The 14,618-nt window shown below is 46.7% G+C and overlaps 1 protein-coding gene across 8 annotated transcripts in view; it reads left to right on the plus strand.

Moving 5' to 3' along the window:
• The window catches only part of ESRRG (estrogen related receptor gamma), a 210,962-nt gene that overhangs the window by 62,695 nt on the left and 133,649 nt on the right, over nt 1–14,618 (plus strand). The window lies entirely within an intron of this gene.

A 14,618-nucleotide genomic window follows, 5' to 3' on the forward strand; every position in this document is an offset into this window, starting at 1 on the left:
TCAGAAGTCCAGGAGATACATTTGCTTTTTGTAGAAATAACTAAAGCAAAACAAAGCAATTTATCTTCCCCAACAATCCTGAGAACTGCAGTCCAGTTCATGCTCAACAGTCAATCGGTGTGATCCTCATCAAGGGTGGAACCTACTGCTGAAAATGCTCTGGGGCTTGTTGTAATGCTACAAGTACAAATCCAGTATAAGCGAACTAGAAATTGGAAGCAGAACTACCGGTGTAAATAGAGCCAGCACTACTTATTTCCCTCTAATACAAATACCTTCTTGAAACACTAATCGCCTAAAAGTCTGGAACAAACTGGCAGATGGTATTCCTTAGAGGAGGAGTACTAAAGGGCAGTTCCACTGTGGAAAAAGTCCTAGAAAAGCAATGTGCTGAATCTCCAGAAGTTGTCATAATCGTAAGGGGTAATATGTAGGAAAAGGCATTCCTTTAAGCACCCAGAACGCAAACCATTTATGCTTTAGGATCAGAACTAGCTATTCAAATTAAAATTACAGGTGTGCCAGAGATGGCAGAAAAAATATAATAAAACTGTTTTCTTTTGTTCGTTGTTCTACTTTATTTTTGAGGTTTGTTTGTGCTCATCTTCTATTAGAGATGCAACCGGGTCTTAGTGTGTACCATCAATTTCTGCTCTTATCCAGTGAAATTAATATCGAGCTGTCCCAATAAAGAATACTGTGTGTTGAGCAGTTGCTTTAAGGTGCAGTTTGCAGTGAAAAATAATTTGATTTTCAGTTTAGAAAGTGAAACTCACACTTTTTACTGCACATAATCAGTTTCCCCACAACTGCTGTTCCAGAAAGAATAAGGGCTGACAGAGATGGCAGAAAAAATTAGGCCTATCACACACCTACAGACATATTCTTATTGGATTATACTTACTAAGAATAAACCTCATACTGTGTGTGGTTGCTTTGGCAGACACTATGATCATGTGAGCCAAAGCCTGCTGCCTTTAGTCTTACTCCGAAAAAAATCCTGTCTAATTCAGTGGATTTTGCTTCACTAAGAGATACAGGATTTGCCTTTTTTTATTTGGAACTGAATAGGGCTTCATCTGTGTGGAACACCTAATTTGTTTCATACTACAAAATTGTATTACGAAAACCTTAATGGAAGTGTTAGATGAACATGAAAAAACTTACTTGAATATGAGTTCTTTTCAAACAGACTGCACTGTTCAGAATACATGGCCAGCTGGAATAGAAAACCATTGTTAGGGCTGACTCACAATACCATTTAGCGTGATGCTATTGTTTTTGCCACCATGTAGTGAAATGATGTTAAATTAACCAAAGTTCCCCATGACATCTAAACACAGGAACTGTTTAAACTATGGTTAGTGTGAGCAAGCCATAATATGAAAGCACAATTTGATTCTGGGGAACTGTGGTTAGTTTAAAATTAAAAGCGGAAGTCTTTATCTCCTTTTCCCAGTGTGAAAAAAGAGAAGAATGGAAAGTGGAGCAAGCCTACCCCAGCTCATTCTCATAGCAGGAAACCGTACTTTCCCATTACATCTGAATTGAGACAATGTCTTTCTGAAAGTAAATAAAAATGAAAGAATTAGTCATAATCTTTAGAAAAACCAAGTCCTTGAGGGTAGTCTTCAAACTTTTCATTTGCTACCAGTAGCATTAAAAATCAGAAAAATCAATCCTGAAGGCAAACTTTTCTGGATTTGCACCTTATGAGATAATTGGTCTTTTTTTTCAAGCATGTGTTTGATACATCAATGTTATGCTCATAAGAACAGACTAGACACCAGGGCTGTGTATCACATCAGGTTGAGAACATGCAGCGGTGCCCACCTTTGCTAATGGGACCGTACTATGATTCTTAGGGGCCAATTTCAGAGGCTAACAGGAGGTGTCACCCTTTTTCACTCCTTGGCTCCACTGTTCAGTCTGCGCAGGTTGTGGTGGTGCTTGTTTATACCGTATCTCAAGACACATCACACAGCTCAATGTGTTTTTGACACTATTCTTTTTCACTACTACTAGAATGCCGATGTGTGGATTTTTATTTAAGATCTGTGAAATAGAGCCAATCTCTATTGGGGGGCGGAGTGTTAAGTGAAGTTTATCGTTTCTATAAAAATGTTGGTTACACTGGAGTCACACAGGATCAACTCTCTGTCTCTCGAATGTGTTTTAAATGTATAGACCAAAGATGTTAATCCCATGCAGCATGTCAGATACCATGCTGGATGAAATCTATTCAAAGGTAAACCTCCTCAATTCAATTACCAGCAAGTAATAAAATTTACTGTTACATCCGCCACATTGGCTGCATCAGTTGTTACAGGCTGATGGCACAGTGTGACTAAAAACTGACAGCCTAAATCTATTTACTCTTTTTTTTTTAATAAATTAACTACAATACCTGAAATAAAATCAAATTTCAGCAGCTTTGATGGAAACCTCTCTCTTCTTGAACTTAACTTGAGAACAACATTCACTGTGCTTCTTATGTAAACTTTTGGACTAAAGCAATTGGGTCATAATAGAAAAAGAGCCCTGGGGAATTGGACCCAAGCCAGCATACTGCTTTCCATGCCCAGCGAGATACCACTTTGATACCCACATACCTGGGAAGCACTTTTGACCTTTCCATGATAAAATTCCCACTGCAGAATGAAGCAGAACACGGTAATATAGCGTAGAATGCGGCTGCTGGGCTCCTCAAAGGGTCCTCCTACCATACACCACCTCTCTTGCGGTTGCCAACATGCTACCTAATCCAGTTGAAGGTTTTACTTCTGGCTTTTAAGATTATTTGAAATAATGCCTTCTTTCATAGGAACCTGCTCATTTATTCAGATTTTTGATGGTTCCATGGCTTGCTTTGGTCTATATAGCGATAACCACATTCTTAAAATGGCACCTATATAGTATGGAACAGTCTCCTCCCACCAGAGAGCCTGCAAGCATCTTCAGTGATGTATTTTTGCAGGGAATTAAAAATATTCCCCCCCTCCCAAGCCTTTACTGGACCTTAATTTTTCTGTGCAGTGATTCCCTCTTTATTTATGTACTTTGTGGTATATAAGATAATAATATAACTTATAATTTATACCCCGCCTATCTGGCTGGGTTTCCCTAGCCACTCTGGGTGGCTCCCAATCGAATATTAAAAACACAATACAGCATTAAACGTTAAAAACTTCCCTTAACAAGGCTGCCTTCAGGTGTCTTTCAAAAGTAGGGTAGTTGCTTATTTCCTTGGGATCTGATGGGAGGGCGTTCCACAGAACAGGCGCCACTACTGAGCAGGCCCTCTGCCTGGTTCCCTGTAACCTCACCTTCTCACAGAAGGCCCTCAGCGCTGGATCTCATTTATTAAATGTGTATTTTGGTGTGGTTGCTTGTATAGTTGTCCACTGCTTTGATACTGTCACAGTGGCCGGAGCGGACTACTTCAGAGTAACGACGCTACGCAGCTCTGCATTTTATTCTTTTATTGGTGCTGCGTATTTACAGTGCTTAAGTCATTGCTATTTACACGGAGTGATGTGGTCAGTCGGTTTCAGAACCTCCTAATGGCTTTTGGCGCGTCTTTCTCCAACACAAAAGCTTTGGCAGACCCATCCTCTTTCCCCTCCTCTTTCTGCGTAATTCCGGAGTTGGGGGGATGGGTCTCCCGCCCTTATTCGCCCCTTCCTGTCCCACCTGGGACCCTGGCTCCTCTACCTTGCCTGAGCCTCGGACACGACTTCCTGCTTCCCCACTGGAATCGGAACTCTCTCTGCTTCCCCCTGTGCTCGGGGATTGGCTTGAACTCAGGAGGGGAGGGACTTCGCGATATCCCCTGTCCCTCACATCCACCCCCCTCCCAAGCTCTCCTTCACCCCTCCCCAGGTCCCCCCCAGGTGTCGGTGACGACTGGAAGCCTAAGAACTCAGTGCTTTCCGAGCCCGTTGGTGTGAACACCTCCCCCCAGTCCTGCAAGCCCCCCCCTTAAGCCTGGGAGGACGGGAATCCCAAAAAGTCTGTGGCGTCAGAGCTGGTGGGGGTAAAAATGTTCTGCCAATCTGCTCCTTCCTCTGACTGGGTGGATCTCGGTGACACCCATACCTCATCCTCTGGTTCCTCAAACTCCGCTTCCCAGCGCCATGGTGAACTGCTCTCCCGTGCTTCCTCCCCCTCCCTTTCCATGTGCCAGGGCTTGGGTCTATGGGGAAAGAGGGCGTGAAATTCTTCTACCAGGAATTCCTCCTGTATCTGAGTGGCTGGGACCCATTCATTCTGGGACGGTGGAGCATCCTCCCATGCCATGAGGTACTCCAGTCCCCCCACCCCCCACCTTGAATCCAGGATGGCTGTGGCCTCATTGAGTTGCTCCCTGCCTTCCCTCTCCCCCCCTCCCTCAGGGGTTTGTTCGCTGTCTCGGAGCCTGCTGCTTTCCCTGTACGGCGACAGCAGCGATCTATGAAACACTGGGTGCACCCTCATGTCCTCTGGCAGTGCCAGCCTGTATGCCACCGGGTTGACCTGTTGCGTGACCGTGAAGGGGCCCAACCTTCTGGGCGCCAGCTTTTTGCATCGCCCTCTGATGGGAAGGCCCTCCGAGGACAACCAAACTTTGTCCCCCACCCTAATGACCTCCCCCGGTCGCCTGTGGCGATCTGCCCCCCTCTTGTACGCTTCCTTGGCTCTCTCCAAGTGTTCTCTGAGCTGCTGGTGCACCGTCTCCAGTTCCTCTGCCCAATCCTCAGCCTGTGGGCCTTCCTCCTCCTCCTCCCCCTCCCTCTCTGGGAAAGATCTGAGGTCACGCCCGTAATTGGCCTTAAAGGGCGACACCCCTGTGGAGACGTGCACCGCATTGTTGTAGGCAAATTCTGCCAGTGGCAGGCGATCCACCCAGTCCGTTTGCCTCTGGCTGACGTAACATCTCAGGTACTGCTGCAGAATGGCGTTGACCCTCTCCGCCTGTCCATTGGTCTGCGGGTGTCTAGCCGTCGACAAGCTGACCTCCACCTGCAGGAGGTTCATGAGCCGCCGCCAGAACCTGGAAACAAATTGGCGGCCACGATCCGAAATAACCCTTAAGGGTAATCCATGCAGTCTGAAGACGTGATCCACAAACAGTTTGGCTGTCTCTTCTGCAGAGACCGCCCTGGCACACGGTATAAAATGGCACATTTTGGACATGAGGTCCACCACCACCAACACTGCGGTCTTGCCCCTGGAAGAAGGCAGATCTGTGATGAAGTCCATGGACACCACTTCCCACGGCCTGTGTGGCGTGGCTAAGGGCTCCAGCAATCCCGGTGGCGCTGCTCTGACCACCTTTGCCCGCTGGCAGGTGTCACAGCCCCTTACATAGTCTCGAACATCTTCCCTCACCCCTGGCCACCAGAAGTGTCTCATGACTAGGTGAGTGGTTTTGTCCCTCCCAAAATGACCCGCCGTTGGGTTGTCGTGCATCTGCTTGAGGACCGTACGTCTAAGCTGGGTGGTGGGCAGGTACAGTGCACCTTTGTAGAAAAGCAGCCCCCTGCGTTCTGCAAAGTCTTTTGCCTGCTCCCCCCCCTCTCAGTTCTCTGAAGATGCGGTTGGCAAATTCATCCGCTGCCGTCAGTGCTGTGAGTTCTGCCTCGCTCACCACTGCTGCTCCGCAGGACCATGCTGACGGGGGGAAAATGTGCCTGGGTGCCGGTGGCGCCTCCTCCTCCATGTACTCTGGCTTGCGGGAGAGGGCATCCGCCCTGACATTCTGCTCTCCCGGGATGTAGTGTATGGAGAAGTTGAAGTTCGAGAAGAACTCTGCCCACCGTATCTGCCGCTGGTTGAGCACCCTGGCAGTTCTCCAGAACTCCAGGTTTTTGTGGTCCGTGCACACTTGGATGGGGTGCTTGGCGCCCACCAGGAAGTGTCTCCAGTGCTGGAACGCAGCGTGGATCGCAAGAAGTTCCCGATCAAACACCGTGTAGTTTCGCTCTGGCTGGGTCAACTTCCTGGAGAAGAAGGCACAGGGTCTCCACTCTCTGTTGGCGTCCAGTTGCAACAAAATGGCGCCCACAGCTTTATCAGAAGCATCTGTCTCCACGCGTAGGGGCGCGTCCTGAACCACGTGGAACAGGTTCTGGTCTGAGGCGAACACCCTCTTGAGGCTTTCGAACGCTGCTTGCACCTCTGGTGTCCACCTGAACTTCTGCTTGCCTCTCAGGCAGTCAGTGATGGGAGCCGTAACGCGAGAGAAGTTCTTGATGAACTTCCTGTAGAAGTTGGCGAAGCCTAGTAGGCGTTGGGCATCTTTGCGCGTCCTGGGGCTGTGCCAGTCCAGGATGGCCTGCACCTTGTCCTTGTCCATCGCCAGCCCCTTGTCTGACAGCTTGTAGCCCAGGAAGTCCACCTCCTTGGTGTGAAACTTGCACTTCTCCAGCTTCACATACAGGTGGTTCTCCTTCAGGCGCTGCAACACCTCCCTGACATCTTTCACATGCTGCACTGGGTCATTGGAGTAAATAAGGATGTCATCCAGGAAGACCAAGCATTTCCTGAAGAGGAGGGACCCCAGGACGTGGTGCATGAAGGCCTGGAAGCATGCTGAGCCCCCTTGCAACCCGAAGGGCATCACCAGATATTCAAAAGAGCCCAGAGGCGTGAACATCGTGGTTTTCCATTCATCGCCTTCCCGGATCCTGATCAAGTTGTACGCCCCCCTCAGGTCTAGCTTGGTGAAAATCTTGCCCCTGCGTGCCGCTGTCAGGAGATCATCCACTCTGGGCATGGGGAAAGCCACTGGCTCTGTCACTGAATTCAGTCGTCTAAAATCCACCACCAGACGGCGCTGTTGCGTGTCTTTCTTGTCCACCCAGAAGACCGGGCTGCCCCCTGCTGCCTTGCTTTCTCTGATGAACCCCCGCTTGAGGTTCTTGTCGATGAAAGCGCGCAGATCCTCCAGTTCCTGGTCTGACATGGCGTACAGCTTGGCTGGGGGTATAGTTGCCCCTGGCACCAGGTTGATCTGGCAGTCAAAAGGCCTGTGTGGGGGTAGGTGGTCGGACTCCGCTTCGCTGAAGACCTCCTGCAGGTCCCAGTACGGCTTGGGTATCGCCTCACCCCCTTTGACGTGCATGGTGGCCACCGTGGCTATCGGAGGCCCCTCCCCTGGTTGGTGCTGCATGCAATGTTCCAGGCAAAAGTCCGATCCAAAAGTGATGCATCTCTGGTGCCAACTGATGGAGGGGTCGTGGCGCGCCAGCCAGCTCATGCCCAAGACGATGGGGGGGTCTGAGATGGTGGTGACGTTGAATGCCAGTGTCTCTGAGTGCCTGCCCACCGTCATTTTCATGGGGGGGGGTTTGATGAGTGATGGCCCCTCCCAGCAGCTCTCTGCCGTCAATGGTCGCCACGTGCAGAGGAAAATCCAGCTGCAGAAGCTGGATCTGGTGCTCTTCTGCAAAGTTCCTCGAGAAGAAGTTCGCTGACGCCCCACTGTCAATTAAGGCGAGGACTGTCAGGGGATAGCCATTTGGGAGCGTGAGCGTCACTTCTAGAACCACTCCTGCTCTGGGAGGGGTGGGCTGGCTCTGCTCCTCTCTGTGCGGGTGGGTGGGCAGGGGCTGTTGTCTGCTGACTGTGCCTGGCTGCTGCCCCTTGTCTCCTGCAGCCAGGCTTTCCCGTTTCCCTGCTGTGGTGCTGCGTCAGTGGGGGAGGGCACAACCGTTCCCGCCTTTCCTTGCCACTCCCTGCGATGTGGGCAGTCTCTGACGAGATGCTGGGGGGAGTTGCAGAGAAAGCAATTCCCACCCCTTCCCTCCTTGCGTCTTGGCGCCGCTGGGGTTTGAAAAGCCCCCGCGCGCGCGCTATCAATCTGCATGGGTTCCTGGTCCTGACTGGCCCCAGGCGTGGCTTGAAAGGGTTGTTGGGGGGGTGGCTTCTCCTGCGACCGTGGGAACCAAGCCCGCTTTGCGCGCGTTGCTTGCTTGTCGCTCCACCGGGATTCCTGTCTCACCCCCACCGCCAGAGCCGCTTTGCTCAGCTGATCCATATTACTGGGCTTTGGACCTCTCGAGAGCTCATCCTTCACCTCCTCATGCAACCCCAAGTAGAACGCCGCTTGCATTGGGGGTGACTCTAGTTCCCACCCCAATCTGTGCACCAGCATGGTGAATTTCGCCCAATACGCGCGAACTGTCATATTTCCTTGGCGTAAATTGTGAAGTTCCTCCTTAGTCTGGTCCATATGACTATCGGACGAATACATCGTTTTCAAACCTTCTAGAAATAGTTTGACATTCTTCATGCAAGGATTCTTTGTTGCAATTAACGGTCTTAGCCACTCCCTGGCTGCCCCGGTAAGGTGCTCCACAATAAACACTACCCTGTGCTCATCATCAGGGAACTCATCGTGGTGCAGCTCAAGAGCATACACAATCTCAGTCTCAAAGCCCTGATATTCCTTCGGGTCTCCATTAAACTTGCTTACTAGCGTCCCGGCTCTCCTTCCTGGCAGCACTTGGACTTGGGGTGCCCCTCCCGCCTTGTTTTTCTCTGCATCCAGCTTGTTTTGGAGGTCTACCGCCACCGCCCTTAATTCCTGCTCTCTTTCCTGTAGCGCTCTCACCTGTTCCGCAAGTTGTAGCCGGTCGTCCTGGACCTTCTTAGTCTCTTCTTTAGCTGCCTTCAATTCCCCCTGCGCCTGCAGCGACAGCTGCTGCAGTTCTTGCTGGGCTTGCTCCGCGATCTGCCGCCATCTCTCCGCCTCTGACACGCTCATCCCGGCAACTCCAAAGTAGCCCAAAAAGGATTAGGAGGTTGCTGTCACAGTGGCCGGAGCGGACTACTTCAGAGTAACGACGCTACGCAGCTCTGCATTTTATTCTTTTATTGGTGCTGCGTATTTACAGTGCTTAAGTCATTGCTATTTACACGGAGTGATGTGGTCAGTCGGTTTCAGAACCTCCTAATGGCTTTTGGCGCGTCTTTCTCCAACACAAAAGCTTTGGCAGACCCATCCTCTTTCCCCTCCTCTTTCTGCGTAATTCCGGAGTTGGGGGGATGGGTCTCCCGCCCTTATTCGCCCCTTCCTGTCCCACCTGGGACCCTGGCTCCTCTACCTTGCCTGAGCCTCGGACACGACTTCCTGCTTCCCCACTGGAATCGGAACTCTCTCTGCTTCCCCCTGTGCTCGGGGATTGGCTTGAACTCAGGAGGGGAGGGACTTCGCGATATCCCCTGTCCCTCACAGATACATAATGTGAAAAGTGGTGTATAAGTCTTTTAATAAATAAACTATAGAAATAGACATTGCTTATAGATATAGCTTCAAGTGGAACCCACAACTAACTGTTGAAATGAGGAGTGTTCCTATTAAGGGTGCCAGTCAGCCATATCACCTTCCAGAATACTTCATTCAGTTCCATTTCTCCACCACCACCTGCTATTTTCCTTGTAGCAATCAGCTAGCATTCTGTGGCCGCTGAGCATGCTCAGTTCTCATTTGACTTTTTGGAGGTTCTTCCCTTCCTTGGTTTGTTTTTTCTAAACGATTTTTGATGTTCTGCAAACCTTGGGGTTTCCCCAGACTTAGTGTTGGTGATGCCATTTTGGCTACGCAAGGATCAACATTTGGAGAATGAGTTTGATAGCGGTAAGATACAGTGGTACCTCGGGTTACAGACGCTTCAGGTTACAGACTCCGCTAACCCAGAAATAGTACCTCAGGTTAAGAATTTTGCTTCAGGATGAGAACAGAAATCGTGAGGAGGAGGCGTGGCAGCAGCAGCAGCAGGCCCCATTAGCTAAAGTGATACCTCAGGTTAAGAACAGTTTCAGGTTAAGAACGGACCTCCAGAATGAATTAAGTTCTTAACCCGAGGTACCACTGTATAAGCCAATATACATGTCCAAGGCAAAATCACACTCTTTTATCTCACACTTTCTCTAAGGTGTTTGGGCGGGGGGAGAGATATTTATTTATTCAGTTATGTATTTTTCCAAACCAGTCCTGTGGGTTCTCTGGGTAGTAAACGATAAAGCAATAAAATACAGCAATAAAATGGAACCACTGAAATCTAAACACTGAGCACAGCAAGCAGAAACCAGCCTATTCAGCTACCGGTAAATAAAAGCATACAAATATTATTACCAACCCCAGACAGAAAATGTCTTGTGGGCAAAAGAGTCCTCACCAGCTACCTAACATAGCCCCCAAAACTGGCTACTTGGAGCTCCTTAAGAAATTATGATGTTTGCCCCTCCAAGGTTTCTGTAATCTATTCTGACAACTCTATTTGACAGAGTGCTCTGCAGAAATGAGAGGCAAAAGGTTGAAGGGGAGGGGCAGAGGAACAAAAAAGAAAAAACAATGACACGATATATTTGTGTCAAGTGTCATCAACTTCAGTGTCCATATACAAATGAGGGAGTAACCTGTAGTTATTGGGACATAGCAGGTGTTTGCTTTGCATCTCAGAACACTTTCCCTTCTAGATGGAGTCAGTTTGTTTGTTATTTAATGAATGTGTGTGCTGCCCTTCAACCATTTGGTTCCCAGCATAATTAACAATATAAACATTAATATGCAAGCAGGCTTCTCGGGGGGTGGGGTCCACAAATGACATCCCACCCCTCAAAATATCATCCCTCCAGATGCCACCACCTCATCTTGGAACCTCTTTGGCAGACCTGAACACATGGTATACTATTTAGAGAATCAGGCTGGGTTTATTTTTCTAAAAAGGCTTTCTTAGCCTGCTGTTGCAATGGACTGCTCATTTACATATTATTATTTCTTACTGGCAGTAATGACCAAGATATTTCCTGTGTATTAGTGCCTATGCATCTACAGTTGCTATCTTTAATTACTTATGCTCTGCTGTCATTTGAAAGTCTTGAGATCTCTCTTAGTGGCTGGCCAGACTCATTTGTTATCTGAGGAACTGATGCATGTTCACTAATTGGATGGTATACCATAAGTTCATTTGATAATCAATCAGCACTGAGACAGGAGAGAAATAGCTTTGTTTTTGTTTATTCCTCAGAGTTCCTTGTAAGTCAACATCAAGCACTCTGTAGCTGATTAAAACACACAGGGTAACAATATGCAGGCTTTGCCATTTAGTTCTAAATTGAACATGAGATTTTCAGGTGGTGTAAATATGGGCAACACTATTAATTCAGTAACTAACACTTTTTCTTTTTCTTTTAGTAACTCCAACAAAACTATAATATGATGTACAGTACTTGCCTTACCCCAGTAATAGACGTTACCTTGTAATAGATATTTTCCCAAGATGAGTAGTGGGCGGGTGACCACAGCTATGGGTGCAACAACAGAGAATAATGCTATGTAACATGAGAGTTCCATGATTGAAATTCATCACGTTTTTGCATTGCTTTGGCTACAAGTTTTTGAATGACTGGGATAAGGGCTGTAGTTCAGTGGTACAGAGCATATTTTACATGCAGAAGTTCCTAGGTTCAGTCCCTGGCATCTCCTGATTGAAACCAGTCAGTGGAGACCAGGGATGTGGCCCTCGAGTTGTTATTGGACTACATCTCCCATCATCCCTGACCATTGACTATGCTGGTTTCTGCTGATGGGTGCCACAGACTCCCTATCGTTGATGTAGACAATACTAAGCTTGATGAACTTGTGGTCTGGTATTGTATAAGACAGCTTCCTATGCTCCTAGGTATTCTGAACTGATATAAGGTCCATTTCACACACAAAAAGGGAGGGGGGGCTAATTCTTTGCCCCTAATTTCTGTTCCCATCTAGTTGAGTTCAAGAAAACATCCAGGATTAACAGCTTAAACCCAGAAGGGTTCTCTACCATAACTATAATAGGAGCATTCTCTCTCTCTCTCTCTCTCTCTCTCTCTCTCTCTCTCTCTCTCTCTGTGTGTGTGTGTGTGTGTGTGTGTGTGTGTTTCAGATTACTCAGTATGTGGGTAGTTGGTTAAGACTCCCTGTGTCATGGTCTCAGTTCAAATTCTGACTTAAAAAATAATAATCTACATATGTATGTTCATATGTGGTTTATTTAAGCCCTGAGCTACTGGCGAAATACATAAACCTCCGTAAAAGGGTTCAACACCATGTATTCAGTCAGCTATAAGGAAATGCATGCATAGAATGTGTTACAAAGGAATGTACGCAGTCATGCTCCCAAACACCAAATGCATAAGCAACCTAAGACTTTGTAAATAAAAATGTGTTATCACCTTCTGCATTTTGAAGTCATGCTGTGGGCGGGGTGTGTGTGGGGAGAAACTTATTTAATAGCATTATTCATAGCAAGCTCTCCTTTGCAAAGAACCCGTGCATAATAGATTGCCAAGGTAAATTTCTTTCACAGTCTAATACTCTGCCAAGTTGAAAACAGAAGTGATTGTGTGAGAAAAGGTAACTATTGCCTTCAGAAACTGGAAAGAAGAAAAAGCAAATGCTTTTAAAGATATTCAAGCAAAAAAATATTTCTAAATGGATAGGTAAAAGAAATGAATTTACTTCAGTGGTATTTCTTGCCTTCTCTCCTGTAATAAAATACTTAAGCAGCACTTGAATGTACAAAATTTAAGCAACAGTACACTTTCTATTTGTGTATATTCTCAAGCAATTTTGACTTTCCAACTGCTCTTAAGGGATTTTATTTCAAGCACAGGTTACTGGATACATGAATACTGGATTTTAATTCACCCACAACAGAAACTACTCACTGAACTATAGTTGGCCATGTTGTCACCTCTTAACAAGACTGTGAACTAGAAAAGACCAATAACAGAGAAGAGAATGCATAGGCAGGTTGCTGCACAATAGATTGTGCAATGAGTTTCTGCTATGTTCCTGTTATCCAACTGTTATGTTGGATTTCTCTGTTGGCACAACATTAAAACTCACCTGTCCGCTTGTGCAAGCCCTTGCTCTAGCAAACAGAGAATGTTGGATACAGCCCTGTGGCTCCAGAGCTTCTCCTGGAATGTCCCTAGAATGTCTCCTCTTCATCCCTTCCAGCATCAGAGTTCTGATGTTGGAGAGGAACTGGCTATAGATCTTTCAGCACCACCACAGAGGAGTCATCTGACACTCTTATCTTTCTCTCCAACGGTGGATATCTGTCTCCACCTTTAGTGAGGGAGATCTAATGCATCCAGTGGCCTCTGGGATGCTCCCTAGTAATTAGGATTACAGCCTCTATATCTACAGTATATCTATCTCTATCTCTGTCTATATCTATATCTATATCCATATCTATATCCATATCTATAGCATTGTAGTGGTACTAGTTCTCCATCCATCCTGCCTGGAACAAAGTCATCTTGGCTTCACCTCCACAAATATAACATAGATATAAAATCGTTTTTAAAAAAAGTAGTGATCCATTCAGAGATGCCAATAATTAAAACTGGAACCCTCTGAATGGAAAGCAGAGGTTTTAGCAGTGAACTACAGCCCCCCCCCCCAATGATCAGTTTTCCTCTTGGAATTATTAGGAGTTGTAATTTTTGTGGTTTCAAAAGTCTTCCTGTGCTACATAACTGAAGTCCATCACTTCTTATCAACCACAGTATGTCTTGTGAACATTGCCTTTTTCATACAGTGTATGCAGTTCCCAGGCTAAAATAAAAATTAGCATTTTTTTTTACTTACAAGGAAAATATTGTTTCTCTATTTTAAAATATTCACTAGTTTTAACCCAAGGGAGAAAATGGGTGAACTTTTACTTATGTACCAGAAACAGTGACAGTCATGTAAGTGATAACTAAGGGGGGAGTCAGAGACATGCCCACAGGATGTAGGATTGGGTTTGATGTGACATCTTTCCCCATTAGCCCTGAGACAAATAGTTGCCTTTTGCCCTTTCTCCTTGGCACCAAAGCACGTTTGTTTCAGAATGCCTCGGTTTAACTTAATGCTCATCTGTGCTCTATCTGGGAACAGGCTACTTGGGTAAATAATTTCCCAGTTTCATTTTTGACTCTTAACTCCTTTCCGTTCATCTGCTGCACAAAGCAAATAGGATTGACACCCCATGCTCATAAGATATTGAGTTAGCTTGGCACAAAAAGATGTAGTGCTCTAACACTTTTAAAAAGCTACAAAGCAGGAGGTCAGGTTTGATTCCCCCCCCTTTTTTTTGAACTCTGGCATAGTTCTGTTCTGTTCAACCATTCCCCAAGTTTAAAAAGCAACGAAGGCAACAAAGTTTGGTACAGATTTTTCTTTTCTTTTTCTCTTCACTGGAGGGTCCTGCCAGAGTAATATTAAACCGCTGGCACCAAGCAGTATTCATATAATGCTTGAACAGGCAAACCTTTGTGGTCTTGGCACCAAACCTGCTGGAAGTTTAAGAACTCCGCATGACCCCCTCAATCAATCAAAGCAGACAGGGTATCAAGAAACACTAAAATTACAAGCTGTAAATATCACATGTGTGATCTCATGGAGCTGTCCCTCAGATATTCTCTGTGTATTAAGATCTGCCTTGCTATAGAAACGGTTCCAAGCAACATTTCATTGGGCCAGTCAGAAACCAAGCCACACCTCTCCAGTTGAGCCAATGATATCCTTTCAGTCAGCTGCTTGGCGTTTCTGCCAGTCTGCAGCATCTGTCATTTTCCACCGTCTGGGACACTCTTTG

This window comes from Zootoca vivipara, chromosome 3 (genome assembly GCF_965207765.1).
Source record: "Zootoca vivipara chromosome 3, rZooViv2.hap1.1, whole genome shotgun sequence".
In the NCBI taxonomy this organism is placed as follows: Eukaryota; Metazoa; Chordata; class Lepidosauria; order Squamata; family Lacertidae; genus Zootoca; species Zootoca vivipara.